General features: G+C 37.4%; 1 protein-coding gene across 8 annotated transcripts in view; it reads right to left on the bottom strand.

The window, feature by feature from the left end:
• arap1 (ArfGAP with RhoGAP domain, ankyrin repeat and PH domain 1) overlaps window positions 1-11,249 on the bottom strand; it is a 73,749-nt gene extending 62,500 nt beyond the window's left edge. For all 8 annotated transcript variants that reach the window (XM_016677418.1, XM_007564130.2, XM_007564131.2 and 5 more), the window contains exon 1: window positions 11,095-11,249. The gene's annotated coding sequence lies outside the window, so the exon portion shown is untranslated. The remainder of the gene's footprint in view (window positions 1-11,094) is intronic.
• Between the last annotated feature and the right edge of the window lie 4,737 nt (window positions 11,250-15,986).

The raw sequence follows: 15,986 nt of genomic DNA, 5'->3' as shown, positions 1-15,986 counted from the left end.
CCTGGTATTTTCCAACCTCTACTCTGCATCTCTCCATAGTTGTTGCTCCTTGAACACGTTGGTAGTTCTGTTTGTTGCAGGTGACTTTGCAGAGCCACTTTGCAGATTCCTGACTGGGAGCAGTTCTGGTAATACTGCAAATAACCGGTTGGGCAGTTTTGGGCAATCACTATGTGGTTGGTAGTGTATTTTAGTTAGTGATAAACTTGTTACGTAATGTTTACAGAGTCTTGACTGGCTAGAAATTCTTTGCATAGTTCAGCTCCTTCATCACGCCAAGTTCCAGTAATCAGCCTTTCCCACAACTTGCCGTTTGACTTCACGTTTCTACTAAGATGCTGTCCACAAGAAGAACTGCTACAGAGCACAGGCACACACAAAGGACGTGACTCATGTACCCATCAACAGAGACACTGCTGCTTTCAGCCCACTTTCAATTAGGAGTGAATAGTGACTCAGTCCTGCCAGTACAGCGACGCATCTGAACAATATCCTCTAGTGAACAACCTTGTGCGCGAACAAATGCACTTGTCCGTCTCTTTTCAGGATGCCAGAAGATGTTTCTAACTCAACTCGACAGTCCAGCACCACAGACCTGTCAGCTGTTCACAAGAATAAATCCATTCTCAAGTCTGACATTGTTTGGTTTTGTGTGATGAGTGGGTACATACAATTTACCTAGAACAATCTACATTTAGCAGGTATTTTCAAATAGTTGAATTGGATAGGGTGATCTATTTCTCTGGAATTAAATTTCTAAAATAAATTAGTGCTTGCAAAACAACTTTTGTTGTCGTACAAAAACTAATTTTCTTGTTTTGGAAGAAGTACACACTAAACGACTAGAGTTCATTTCCTGGATAACACCATGCTTTCTCACGAGAACGCTGTACTCGGAGACACTGTGCACAAATGGGCTCATCTTAACTCATATCATTTTGTTATTAACCCAGACAGCAGGCTGACTGTGCAACCTTTCACCTCTCCCCTCACTATGGCGTGATTCAGAAGGAAGTAATCATGTGAGACAGATGATGGCAGAAGGAAAAATAGAGTAAAAGGAAGAAAGATAAGAACATATTTTAAAGAGTAGCAAGAAGTTAAGTCTTGAGCTCAACTCAACATGTAATGGAGGAGGAAGCCATACAAAGAATGCATGTCCTAATACACCATAACCTGCACCACTTCTTGATGGGGCTCTCAGGTTTGCACCTGTACAAAACGTGTGATGGTCTTCCTTATCAACAGTTCTCAGTTACCGCAAACAAAAAAAGTCAGTGGGGTGATAATTCTGTTAGGTAGTTAACATTGCAAGTCTGTCATAAAACGATTCACTAGTTNATAAATGCACACAGACCACTGAAGTGGACACTATTCCATCATAAAATACACTATCAACTACTGGCCATCAGCTGCAAATGCAAGAAATTATTTTTGTCAAATCCAATATGGCCGACAGACAAAAAAGCGACTCTTGCAAGAGTCTCTCTTGAAGCAGAGACTCTTGCAGGTAAAAAAAATTTTCCTACCTTTTTTTTATGCCTTAGCCCCCCCTGCCCCCCCACCACCAAACTTTTTTTTAAATCCTGACACGAAGGATCATAATTCATGCATGAAAGGGTTAATACATTCCTCTACTAAAGCAGACACCACAGTGTACAGGGACTGCGTCTCTTGCTGTCAGCTCTCTGATAAAACACAGTTCCTATTTTTTTGAATTGAGGAACTTCAAAACTGTTCATGCAATCAATTACAGTATGATTGGCTTTCAGCTGACCTTGGTGAGTTACTCACAATCACCCGAGCATGCAAAGTCTAAAAGTAATATTTTAGCACGTACGCAATTTTATTAAGTGGATTTCAGCATCTTTGACCAGGAATTAAATATTTTACACAAGCAGTTTGTTAAAGTTCTTAATCAGCCTACAGTTTTGTTCTTATTGTGTGGGTGTTGACTGTGAACCGCATTGAGAAGTGTTAGGAACTTTTCTAGTGGGTGAGAAAAACTAAAAAACAAATGTCAAATGCCTAGGCCTCTGCCCTTCTTACTAAATGTCTGAACATTTGCAGCCAGGCAATGTTTTTTTTCTTTTTTAGATACTAAGCAAAAAGTCAAGACAAGAAGCATGTACCTCAAGTTTTTAGAAGATTAAAGAAAATAACGCAGTAAATGTAATCTCCTTCAAGAATGCACAAGATTTAAAACATGAGCATGTAAAGTATTCAGTTTGTGATTACTGAGGCTTTAAAATTAAGCTTGGCTACGTTTGTTGCCCGAAAAATTTGGGTGGCTTTTGATTCAGGCTTCCACTGACATTCTTAGCTGACATTCAAACTCTGAAATATTTACTTGCTGGAGACTTACTGCATTATTTTGATTCTAAATACGCCCACTGTCACTGTAGGTCAATTAGGTCATACACATGGCGATGTCGTGGCTTCGCATTTGTCTCTTCCCACTTTCAGTTTATATCTTACAAACCATTTCATACTTGTGCATGCCACCAGCACTTGTCAGTTTTAATATGTGTAGCAAAGATATTTGTATGAACAGTTGAGATACATGCGAATTAAAAAGCTCAAATCCTGCACAAATTTTAATTTAATTGTAAATTATTTAATAAAGATTCACTATTGCCTCTTCTGCCCAGCCACTGCTTATCATAATCCCTATTTAGGTCAACCAACTGCTATAAAATATGACAGATTTGGAACGCTGGTCAAATAAAAAATAGCTAAGCAACTTCCTAGTCAATGTGATTTATTGAAGCATATAAGCACCACTATAAAATTGTTTTAAATCTTCAGTTGTTAAAGTACAAAACAGCCCCAAGGCAATCAGGAACTCTGAGATCTTTGACAGGAATCGCATAAAGCTTTTTTTGTTTGTTTTATACAAAAAGTTAAAAGAAAAAAAAAAAGTCATCATAGCATTCTGCCATTTGATGAGACGACTCAATATTTCTGTCAAAAACCAATTGTACTGAATAAAAGGGTCAATGAGTAGCACTTAAGCTAAATAAACAATTTAAAAACTTATATTTGCAAATACGTAAGACAAAGGATGAGGTGAGCAAATATTTTGTATGCTGTTTAACAATCAACAATACACACTTCAAGCTCAACATTAATACAGCATTACTGCTGTTTTGCAAGCTGGAGAGAGTCAGTATGAACTCTTGGTATTCTACCTTGATTTTCTTAACTTCCCAAAAGGAAGAAATTTAGGTCTGCTACAGATTGCTTAAATATGTTCAGTATGTTAAAGTAGCTGTTGAACTTTTAACCACAGCAAACTGACTTTCCTTTCATTTCTTAATCTCTTATTCAGTATTTTAAAACTTCCCCTTTTTTTTTTCTGCATTTTTCGACTCTTCCCCACCTCTGTACGTCTCCCCCTCCCTCCCACACAGAGCTTGCAATAAACAGACTCTCTGTACTGCCCTCACAATGGACGGTTCTGTTGCCTGGGATAGAGGACGAGACTGACAAGAAGGAAGGAGTCATGGTGGGGGTCCGCTGTTCGACTAGGCTCACGCTCTAAGACGAGCGCTACCCTAATCATACTATGTGTGAGAGACAGGATTCCTATTAAATTGTGGTTCATGTCTCATATCCTTTTCACAATTCTCAGAAAGAAAGACAACTGTGATGCTCTGTCTTCTGTTTCTCCATTTCAGTTACCTTATTAGTGTAACCAGTTCAGATACTATTTGCATCTGTGTTTATATTCCAGTGACAAAGGAAAGAAGAGTACACCTTGTGAATAAACCTGATCTTCATAACAAAATCTTTTACTTTCTTAAACTGTTGACGCTTTTTTGCCTCCTTGTTATGTGTCTTTTAAGGCAGGTGTCTGAGAGTGCCAGTGTGGTTTCACCCAGCCACAATAACCCTTGACCTTGTTTCATTTTAACACACCACTGGAACTTTGTCTTTATAATTTCTTACGCCATTTAACCCTACATATTTTCATAAGACTGTGAAAGGCAGTTTTAGGCTGTATTCATTGCTTTCAGTGGTTCCACGTGTGCATCACTTGGTTTAGATATACTATATAGAGCAGCGGTACTAGTAAAAGATGTGTTGGCCACTACAGATGCTAAGGTGTTAAGATTTCTGGGTTAAACCAAAACCCTTGACTAACACTGAACTTGCTCTTTATAAAACCTATGCAAAAAAAAAAATAATGTGTCTTATTATATTTACTTATGCTTTATGTTCATACAAGGAGCATTTTCTTCTTCAGACAATCAGTAACATATTTGTAGAAACAAACATAACACAAAAAAAACTTCATGATTGTCAGCACAATAAAAGCATAGTAAATATTAAAGTGGTCCTACATCACTCAAAATTAAGTCTATTGCAGAAATGTCAGAACATTATTTCACATTTGAAAGCTAAAACATACACTGACTAGCAACAGTATTCATGACTTTTGACATTTTCCACATTTTGTCACATTAAAACCTGAAGCATCAGTGAATCAGTGGGACTATGTGACAGAGCATCACAAAGTAGTGAATAACATGGTTATCCTTTTTTTTACAAATCTAAAAAGTGTAGTATGTAATGGCTTTTGCTGTAGACTAGACACGACTTGGTAGGTTTTCACAAGCTTTTTCCATGTCCAAGTGATAAATTGAAAAGTGCTGCTCTAAGAGATGATGGGTTATGTTTTACAACCCAACTCTCAGTTGCACTTCTCCTTACAACAACTTTCTCCATGACCTGTCTGCTGTGTTCCTTGGTTTTCATGATGTTTGTCCACAAACACACCTGTACGGCCTCCACAATTTAGCTGTGTTTGTACTGAGATTAAGTTATCCACATGGTTCATCAGGTAACTTCTGATGGTAGTTCTACACCAAGGCTTGTTTCTAGGCATGGGTAAATAGAGTTAAATAGAAAAACACACAAGACTTAATTTAAAGTATTTTACATTTTAGAACAATGCGTCGTTTTTATTGTAGCAAATAAAATACATGAAAAAGTTGCTGTTGTAACGTGACAAAATGCACAGAAGATACAGATGCACGAAAACAAAGGTTTTATTTAGTCAGACAGCTTCATCTCATCTTATCTGCATTCGATTTACTTTTAGTTTAAAAAGATTTCCCTTTGTAAAACTCTTTGGTTATCCAACATCACAAATTGATTCAAAAGCAGGTGAATATTAGCTACAGCAAAGTAAAAATTAACTTAAGCTCCAAGAACTGACTCCTAAAATAAATAAACTGAAGTTATCAGGAATTGCTGTTACTTCTCTTTCTGTATCTTAACGAGTTACAGGAACTAAAGGGGATGCTATAACAGAGACAAGAAGCAGAGCTTAAATAGGTCTCTTGCTTTGTTTATCTTTTCCTTTGTGCCTCTCATCACAATAACTATGTTAGTCTGAATCTCAGAAGTCACTCTGATCAGCCTTCTACCATTTCATCTTGGAGAATACTCAGAAACATGCCACGACATCCTTTTACGGGTTTCTGATAAAAAGTGAGAGGAGGCAAAACCTTATCGGCCCATCTAACTACCATTCGTCATTCTTAGATGATTCAAGTGTGAACATCAAAACCCTATTTCCCTAAAAACAGCTACAGGAAAAGGTCTGGCGGGTGAGGATCATTAAAGTTTAAGTTTAATAGCTCAACACAGCTTGTTTAAATAATTACCTCTCAGTGTTAGCATTACACATAATTGCCACTTTTACAGCTAAACCTATAAGCATTTATAAATGACTGGTTTGTTGTAAAAACCGGTGCAAAAAAAAATCCTCCTTTTTTAAAATTAAGTTCTGAGAAAATCTAATACTACTGCATCAAAAGTAACGCTACTTTGAAGACGTAGCATGTGCAGCTTTTATTTTTATTATTTATCAAATAATCAGATAAATACTGCAAAAACGTTAAAAATTGAAACAGGTGGATCTTTACCTAAACGTTTGACCGTCTTGAATGTGGAGATGACTCCCAGATCATAACTTTAACCTTAACGAACTAAGCAACTTCTAACATTGTGCAACAGTAGAGATGGCATAAACTGGAAATTAAAAAAGTGGCTTAAGATAAAAGATTGATGCCTTCTAGTAGAAGTCTTCGACACGCATTGTGGGTTTAAAATGCGCGCAACATACTGGCTGAAGTGAAACTGTTTGTGCAAATCAGGATTGCACAGTATTAAGAAAACATGTAACTGCAACACTACTTGTTGAACTAAACCCACATTTTCCTCATTCTTCCTTTTCTCTTGTGTCATTCTGGTACACCCTGTAGTCTAAAGCACGGCAGTCATTCTGCTCCCACCAATGCTGAGCTGCAGTAGTAAAAGATTTCCTGTACACACAGTAGGAATACAGATAGAAATGTAAAAATGCATTCCTCTGAAATGTGCATTAATTGATAAGATTTACAGTAATTTTTGTTGACAAAAACATAAGATTAAATCAAATTTGATAAAAACAAAAATGACAAATGTAATTAAAATTAGTAAAAAAAAAAAAAAAACTATGTACTTTGACTTGTACTATGTAAAAGTCAAAACAAAGACTTTTGACTTCTTTCTTGGAAGTCAAAAGTATCACTTCCTTGAAGGAAGAAGTTGGAGTGGAAAATCAAAGACAAGCTGACAATGAGAGTGATGAAGTTAAAAAGCACTGCAGGACAGAGTTCACGTAACAAGGTGAGGATCAAAATGTATCAACTGCTTTTTGCTATCAAAGTACACCAAGGTTTTTATGAAGTTACAGTTTCAAAACTGCTTGAATCTTCTATTCCTGCGATTCAAAACCTTTTCATTGATGCCAGAGAAAGTGCCAGACTGGCTGGAGTTTTGCTTACCCCACCCCACCTCTCTTCTTCCTGGCCCACAAGAAAGTCAGCTGTTTGGGAAGCAACACGGAAAAGAAAAAAGTTTCAAGCTGCAAACGGCTTGTCTGCTTAGCAGCTGAACCTTTAATTATCTCGCATATGTGGCTCCCATATACGATACTTTGCTTTTTATAACTGCGCAAAACTGAGAATTTCTTTTAAATAAAATAGGTTTTTGCTCACTTTGACTTTAAGTTCAACTCATTGCTTGCAACTAAAACAATAGTTATTCCTTGATTTTCAAACTATCCTTAGCTGAAAGAAATGGATTGATAGTGATGAGCTGTTTGTAGCCAATGCTAATGGCATTTATTCTCACGTCTATTAGGATGCTGAATAATATCCACCTTATACATTTCTTTTTTATGAAAACAAACAGGCTTTGTTGTATTTATTTTATGTTTTTTTTAATAAGACTTTTCATTATCAACCATCATCGTTTGGCTTGAGGATACACGTTAGAGGTAACCGTTTTAAATTAATTGCTCATTGACACTAATAAAACTGAAGTGTCAGGAGTATATAAATAGCTGACTCCGGTTTTAAACTGATCGACCATCAACACACAAATCTCAGCCACAACAAATACCACAGCGGCAGAAAACAATCACAAAGCCAACGTTTCATTTGTGCATCCTGGTATTTTCCAACCTCTACTCTGCATCTCTCCATAGTTGTTGCTCCTTGAACACGTTGGTAGTTCTGTTTGTTGCAGGTGACTTTGCAGAGCCACTTTGCAGATTCCTGACTGGGAGCAGTTCTGGTAATACTGCAAATAACCGGTTGGGCAGTTTTGGGCAATCACTATGTGGTTGGTAGTGTATTTTAGTTAGTGATAAACTTGTTACGTAATGTTTACAGAGTCTTGACTGGCTAGAAATTCTTTGCATAGTTCAGCTCCTTCATCACGCCAAGTTCCAGTAATCAGCCTTTCCCACAACTTGCCGTTTGACTTCACGTTTCTACTAAGATGCTGTCCACAAGAAGAACTGCTACAGAGCACAGGCACACACAAAGGACGTGACTCATGTACCCATCAACAGAGACACTGCTGCTTTCAGCCCACTTTCAATTAGGAGTGAATAGTGACTCAGTCCTGCCAGTACAGCGACGCATCTGAACAATATCCTCTAGTGAACAACCTTGTGCGCGAACAAATGCACTTGTCCGTCTCTTTTCAGGACGCCAGAAGATGTTTCTAACTCGACTCGACAGTCCAGCACCACAGACCTGTCAGCTGTTCACAAGAATAAATCCATTCTCAGTCTGACATTGTTTGGTTTTGTGTGATGAGTGGAACAATCTACATTTGGCAGGTATTTTCAAATAGTTGAATTGGATAGGGTGATCTATTTCTCTGGAATTAAATTTCTAAAATAAATTAGTGCTTGCAAAACAACTTTTGTTGTCGTACAAAAACTAATTTTCTTGTTTTGGAAGAAGTACACACTAAACGACTAGAGTTCATTTCCTGGATAACACCATGCTTTCTCACGAGAACGCTGTACTCGGAGACACTGTGCACAAATGGGCTCATCTTAACTCATATCATTTTGTTATTAACCCAGACAGCAGGCTGACTGTGCAACCTTTCACCTCTCCCCTCACTATGGCGTGATTCAGAAGGAAGTAATCATGTGAGACAGATGATGGCAGAAGGAAAAATAGAGTAAAAGGAAGAAAGATAAGAACATATTTTAAAGAGTAGCAAGAAGTTAAGTCTTGAGCTCAACTCAACATGTAATGGAGGAGGAAGCCATACAAAGAATGCATGTCCTAATACACCATAACCTGCACCACTTCTTGATGGGGCTCTCAGGTTTGCACCTGTACAAAACGTGTGATGGCCTTCCTTATCAACAGTTCTCAGTTACCGCAAACAAAAAAAGTCAGTGGGGTGATAATTCTGTTAGGTAGTTAACATTGCAAGTCTGTCATAAAACGATTCACTAGTTCATGTTTATTTTTAACTCAAGTGCAATAAACTCACCATGCCTGGTTCTGTTTTTTTTTTTTGTTTTTTTTAAGCAGCAGAATCATGTCTGATTCTGCTACTCAGAAAGTAGTGTTATTAATATGGAGTGAGAAAAGACTTTCTTCATTTCCTGTATGTCAGCTACTGTTTTTTACATGTTCTCCTGCTGCAGCCACAAGCTTTTCCATTTTAGAGTTTTTCGTGACACACAAAAGTGGCACATGTGGTGAAAAAGTAGAATAAAAGCCAAGGAAAAGAGATGCACAGATTTGTAAAGATTGTTTTTATGAGTAAAAGCCTTTAAAATTGAGGGCTACATTTGCATGAAGCCTCTGTAACTCAATACTTTATAGAATCACTTTTAGCTGTGACTACAGCTGCTCTTTTTGGGTTCCTACCAGCTTTGCACATCTACACTGACATTTCTATACATCTTTTTTTTTAAACAAAATAGTTCCAGGTAACTTGATGGAGAGCATACTGCAACTTCAAAGTCTTGGCTTAGATTGCTAATTAAATTTAGGTCTACACTTTGACTGGGCCATTCCATCAAGTGCATGCTTTGACCTACAACAGTGGTTTTCGACTCTGTCTGGAAGACCTGCTGTTCTACATGTTTAGGTCTTTTCTACAGTCACAATGCTAACTTTTATAAAAAGGTGATTAACAGGTGCTTGACAGCACACTGAGGAAACAACGTTGTGGTCATCAGCGGGGATAGTGCACTCAGAATTTTGTGCAGCATCAATATTTTTTTTATTTTATTTTTTTTGCCACAGAAAGCATTTCGCACATGTCTGCTGTGACTGCCACATGACTGTGGTAAACAGCAAAAGGGATTTTTATTCACTTTCTTCTTGCCACATTTGAATTTGTCCACTTTTCTGTTGACAAATTTTCCAACTTGAGCTATTGATCCACAGTCATTATGGGTCTTGCTGCCATTTGCCGATTGAGATGGACAGATATGCTTTATCATAGTTTTTCCATCATCAGATGATATACCTGACCTGTATGTTGTATTCTTTGGTCTTCATCTTCTAACAAATATCTGAGATTTTTACAGAACACATACATTTATATAGAAGTTAAACTACAAGCAGGACTATAATATATAATTTGACATCTAAAGGCAATTGGTTGTAGTAGAATTTATGTTGAGGTGCCACAGAAACAGCGCCTGAATATGAATGCGCATCACATTTTTCAGATTTTTTTTGCAAATAAAAAAAGTTTTGAAAACCATTTATAGGTTTTTTTCAGTTTCACAATTACACACTACGTGTTGGTATGTCACACAAAATCCACTTAAGTTTGTGGTTAATGTAAAAAAAAAATGAAGATATAAATATTTTTATATAAGGCAAATGCATGACATATTTGCTTTTTAAATATTCAACTGAGCTAGCATGCCATGCAAAAATGTTTTATGCTATATTGAGGCTCTTGACCTACAAGAAGTAGTTCACATATCTGAAATAAACAGGATATAAAACAGCAGTTTCCACCGATCTAAAAATCATAACTGATAAACAGTTTCACTCTTGATAAAAAGGCTAATTTATATGAACTGGTGCTACATGTCGTGCATGCTGGTCTAGCTTAAAAACAAAAAGCAGAAATGGGCTGATGGAGAGATCTTCAGAAGCATGCACTGTGGTTAGGGGCGATGGGGCTGTACTCTTGATTCAGAGCTGTACATGAAAGCTTGGAAATAACAATCCATCTGCTCACACAAAACTCGTGAATCATTATGCGTAATCCACCAGAACCGCTAACAGTAACAGCCACAACTTCCATGCAATCAGATTAGGAATAATGAATTCCTCTGGGGATAAACAGTCCAGTCACACAGGCAGAGACATAATAGAGAGAAACTTGTTGCATCCAACAGCTAGACGTGCCTCACAAGTCACCATGAAGTCAGTAATAGCTGATTATTGTTTCCTCTTCTTCGTTCATAAGGAGACATCAAAAAGCAGAACTGTACTCGGCAGATAAAATGATTTGTGACTTTTCTGCCAAGCTAACCCAGCGTAAAGTCTACACATAACAGTTCAAAACACCGGTCAGTGGCACAGAGTAACCTAGACAACCCGTTTATTTTAAACGGGAAACTACTCCTCTATTAACTGGACTCTGGAAGGGTTTTTTGTTTTGTTTGTTTGTTTTGTTTTGTTTTTATCTAAAAACTTTTTTATATGACCAAAACAAAAAAATAGACGTATGAAATGGTTTTTATCAACTTACCTTTTTAAGCATTAACAGGTGTTCCACTCGGCGAATTTATTCTGTTCTTTTGTCCCCGAAATGGGCTCAGCGGCCACGACTGCAGTCCCAAACAGCTCCTAACATTTTTCTCACAGCGGAGCAGCAACCAGGCGACAACTCACAGTCTTCTGACGGCAAGCTGCAAACACGGAAACATTCCACTTCCGGGTAGACCTTTTAGAATAAGTGTATCATATTTTATTTTGAAGGTCTAGAACTTTACTTTTTAAACTTTTCCAGTACATTTCTAGCTAACTAGTGGCCAATTTATGCAGGAAAAAGTACAAAACTTCCGTAATGTGACTCAGAGGAACGATTGGACTGCCCAGGGTGCTGTTATACTGACATATTTTACCAGAAGTACATGTTCAGGTAACTAGGCTAACTGGAAAGTCCCAAACACAACTATTTATAGCGAGACATTTCGTACATATAACAGTGATTCTTGAGACTAGGGACAAAATGGGTTTTAATTTTCCCATATATTTTTTTTTTATTATTATTATTATTTCTCAACCTTATCTATGCAAATATGACAAATAATGTTTTGGAAATGTAAAGATGCTAAGGTGCAGGCTCCCAGTTGCAACATTTAAAAAAAAAAAAATACATTTTTAATCGACCTGACCCAGAACTTTGAAATCACCATCTGACAAAAATAAATATAAAATGATTTTTAAAATACCCTATTAGTGCTATTTTTTTTTACTAATTTTACAGACAAATGCTTCTCAAGAAACAAAAGAAATATTATTTAAAACAAAAAAACAACAAAAAGTCCATCTGACGGAGTTGACACAGAACTGAAGGTGGTGACAAACTAGTGAGTAAAATTAAAAACTTGATACATGTGAAGTGATGTCATTTATGCAAAATACATTAAAATAAATTAGCTGCACATTTAAATGAGATTTGACAACAATTTCACTGAAAGAGTCACAAAAATTCTGATGGAGTTGACATCTGACGGAGTTGACGAAATGCCAAACTACATCAATTTGTATGATGTTATTCTGAAGGAGGCCATATTGTAGCTCATCAAGTCCATGAAATCTTTACATTATACTAAAATTAAGCTTTTATTTCACAAAATTTCATCAAAGTTTTGAAAATTGTCAGTTATGGAGTTGACACATCATGGTTGTGACAAGCAACTTAGGAATAAACCAGAAGAAAAAACTAAAGAACAACATAAGCTAACCAGAGCTAACTAGCCCTCCTAGCAAAGGAAGAGAAAGGAAGAGGTCATGGGGTCCTCAGAAGTTCTGGTGCCCCCCAAAAATGCCTGATTTTTTTACATTCTTCTCATGTCTGACGGTGTTGACAAAAACTAGGGACAAATTTCAATGGAGTTGGAAAATATATAAAAAATATTTTTAATTCAGTTTATTGATACTTTTATAATTATTTATATGACTACTTATACTTAGTTGTCATAATATATAATATTATATAATATTTTAGTATTTCTTTAATTGTTTTAAACTATTATAATGTATTGAGTTCTGCTCCTGGACAAGGGCTTTTACAGGCATCATCCACCGACTACAATGTTTAAAATAAAAAAATATTCAGCAAACACCGGGAAAATATTCATTTTTGTGCTCACATGACCCAGGTTAGTTTAGTCAGATATCTGAAAAAATTACATTTTGTGTATATTTTATTCAAATTTTGTGCTGTATCCATAGGACCTGTTTTGTCCCTATTCTCAAGAATGACTGATAAACAATAGCAATCAAGTAAGAATTCACTAATTTATAGTAAAATCAACCCAAAAATTTAGGTCTAAAAGTATTGTTTACATGTACTGTTTTATGTTTACTGAAACAATATATCAAAAAATAATTTTTCTACAGTCAGAAAGAACTTAACCAGTTTTAAGTTACCACCAAAATTATTTCCATTAGCTACAAGTTAATGAGAAGGATACATTGTTTTACTTTAATCAAATTTAGAAGTTTACATACACGTTTGCAGTGTTCAGTAGAATTGCCTTTTAAACTATATAACAGGATAATATGGATAAAATGTTTTTGGTATTATTCATAAGCTATAGTTTGCTCAACTTTTACCCACTTCCCCTCCTGTCTGACATGAAATGTTTAAATGGTTGAATTGTATCATTAATTTCAATAAGAGTGAATAAATTATGTCAAATTATAACAGAATGTTCCTCATGTCCTACTTAAGTAAATCCTATGTATTTTACTATAAGACCCACCCAATAACACAGCTTGCTGTTTCCTGTTTTAGTTTAGTGTTTGTTTTTTTCCTGTGGTGAAAAGTCAAGTTAATTATTTTCAATTTCAGGCAGTCACACCATAAAAACACAATTTACTGACTTGGACATTTTTAACTTTAGATTTGTGTGTGTGTGTGTGTGTGTGTGTGTGTGTCTGTGTGTGTGTGTGTGTGTGTTTTGTTTATTACGTGTATTGCAAGGTCTCTCTTTAAAGATCTTTTTTGACACTAGAGGCCTCGTTTTCAGTCACCAGAAAGGCAATGGGACTTTATGAGGCATGCAGCAACAGTCTCAGGGTCAGGAACTGAATCCAGAATGGTTGCGTTGAGGACTACAGCCTGTGTTTATAGGGTGCTCGCTCTACTTTTACCCCATGAAGTGCCCTGGAAGGTCCTTTTGGATTTATATTCAAGATATGTGCCAGATATGGGGGGGGGGATGTTTTAAAAGAGGGAATTTACTTTGAATTTTAATTTTAATCCAGTCTATTTCAGGTCAGCATCGCTAACAGGATGTATATGCTATGCACACTCTACCAGAGCTGAAACCTACAGCACTTTGCAAGTATTCATATTATTTGAACTTTTAGAAAACTTTTTTTTTTTTTTTTTACAATTTTCCGTGTTACTCCCAAAATCTTCAACGTATTTTATATTGTTTTATGTGACTGATCAACACAAAGTTGTGGAATAAAGTTTTAGATGCAACATACAAATGCATGCACAGATTTTCTGATTTTTCTTTATAAAAACGTTTCATAATCGTGTAAAATCTTTCTTCCACTTGACAATTTTTTGCTACTTAGAGTTAACAAACATGAAGACATTAATATTTTTCCCACGGACTATAATAAAGACACCATAACTATAGCCAATTTGCTACTTGTTGTAGAGTCCCAGTGAAACCAGAAGAGGGCAACCAATTACCATCTACACTGATAGATTATTTTAAAAAATGCTTCTCAAGAACCACAGGGGTGGTTTGTACCAGAATGATCATTAAACTGTTGAACAGGATTCCTTTTACTTCATTAAATGGGAGGACAGTTAGCAAGATAATAGAAACCTTTACAATAAGTCTGACATAATTACTTTCATCACTGTGAAAAAATCGTTCAAAGTCTTGTCACTCACACTTCACCCATATTGTGATTCTCTGTCATTTGCTCCCCTCCCCACATCACAATCAGAGACTCTGTCAGTCAGTTGACGTACAAGATTTATTCCCCCTCCAGGCTGAATGAACTACACATCTACTCCGCGACAAGTCCGTGACTTGGCAGCGTGTTAGTCATTTCATCTCAGACCTACAGGGAAAAGGACAGAGGTGGAGCTGGAGCAGAAGCTTGTGGTTGGGGTGGAAGGGGTGGGGGAGAAAACAGGTGGCAAAATCTGAGCTGCCGCATTGGGAGAGTAATGCAGAAGACTGACGGTGAATAAAGAAAAGAATGAAAACACTAGACAAGCAAGCGATGCAATACAAGAGCACAAAGAGTCTTAATGGAGCTAAGATAGGACAGGATAAATGAGGGAGAACAAATGGTTGAGATTAGGAATATGGAGAAAAAGAGCAGAGTGGGAGTGGAGAAGGCTGAGCGTGTGAGAGGATGGATAAAGAACGAGAAGATGAGGAGCAGAGTGAGGGGTGAACACGAGAGATGTCAGGAGAGGGAGTGGGAGAAGACACGAGGAGGAGGCGGGGTGGCGATGACTCATCACTAGGCTATCATCCCCGGTGGGCCGGGTAGCTGTGGGGGTGGTAGAGTGACACATACAGATCCACAGAGGGTTTTCTGGCCAACATGCTGCTTCTATGTCTCCTCCCGCTGCGGAGGCGGGTGGAAGACAATACGGGGATACCACTGAGACACGACAGAGCAAAGCTGTGCAGTTGCAAACCTTTCTTTCCTCCTTCTGACACACACACACATATATATGAACACTGCAATGGCAGAGCGGGAGGCCTCTGCCATTGAGCAATAATAGCAGCGGTGTTGAGCTTGAGATATTTTTGAATTTCTTGCATACACTTCCCTTCATCATTCATACTTTATAAGGCAGTGCATATGCAGAGGAGACTGGTGTAAAAATGTGGAAGCAAACAGAGAGGAAGAGATGCGAAAAATTCATGGCTAAGCCACCACATAAACAGGCAACTGCCGTGTTCCTCTCACTTCCTGAGCTATTTTAATAGAAAACCAGATCGGAACGGTTTCTGTTCAGTGTGGCTGCATGCCTGCTGTCATGAACAGCAGCTAGGCATGCTGCAGTAAGGAACATCCCAAGTATACATCACACAAGATCCCGTCATTATGTGTTGCTCTTTGGTGCTGAGTCGATCTTGGCGTTGCTATGCCAACAGATTGGGGGGGATTCCTAACACTGATCTAGGCTACTGCACACACACACACACACACACGCAGTGAATCCGCAGATGCACGCAATCAAACGAACACACGTGCACACATTGTCTCCCATTGTGAGTACAAACAGTTCACCGGTCCCAGCTGCATGTAATTGTATTTGTCTGTTCTGATCATGGCACTGCACTTTCAAAAAAACCTGCATGAACGAGCCGAGACCGACCACGGCAGCAACCCAAGCACACGTGAAAACAGGAAAATAAA

Source organism: Poecilia formosa, unplaced genomic scaffold, assembly GCF_000485575.1.
Source record: "Poecilia formosa unplaced genomic scaffold, Poecilia_formosa-5.1.2 Scaffold155, whole genome shotgun sequence".
NCBI lineage: Eukaryota > Metazoa > Chordata > Actinopteri > Cyprinodontiformes > Poeciliidae > Poecilia > Poecilia formosa.
This window is presented reverse-complemented; position numbering and strand designations above follow the sequence as displayed.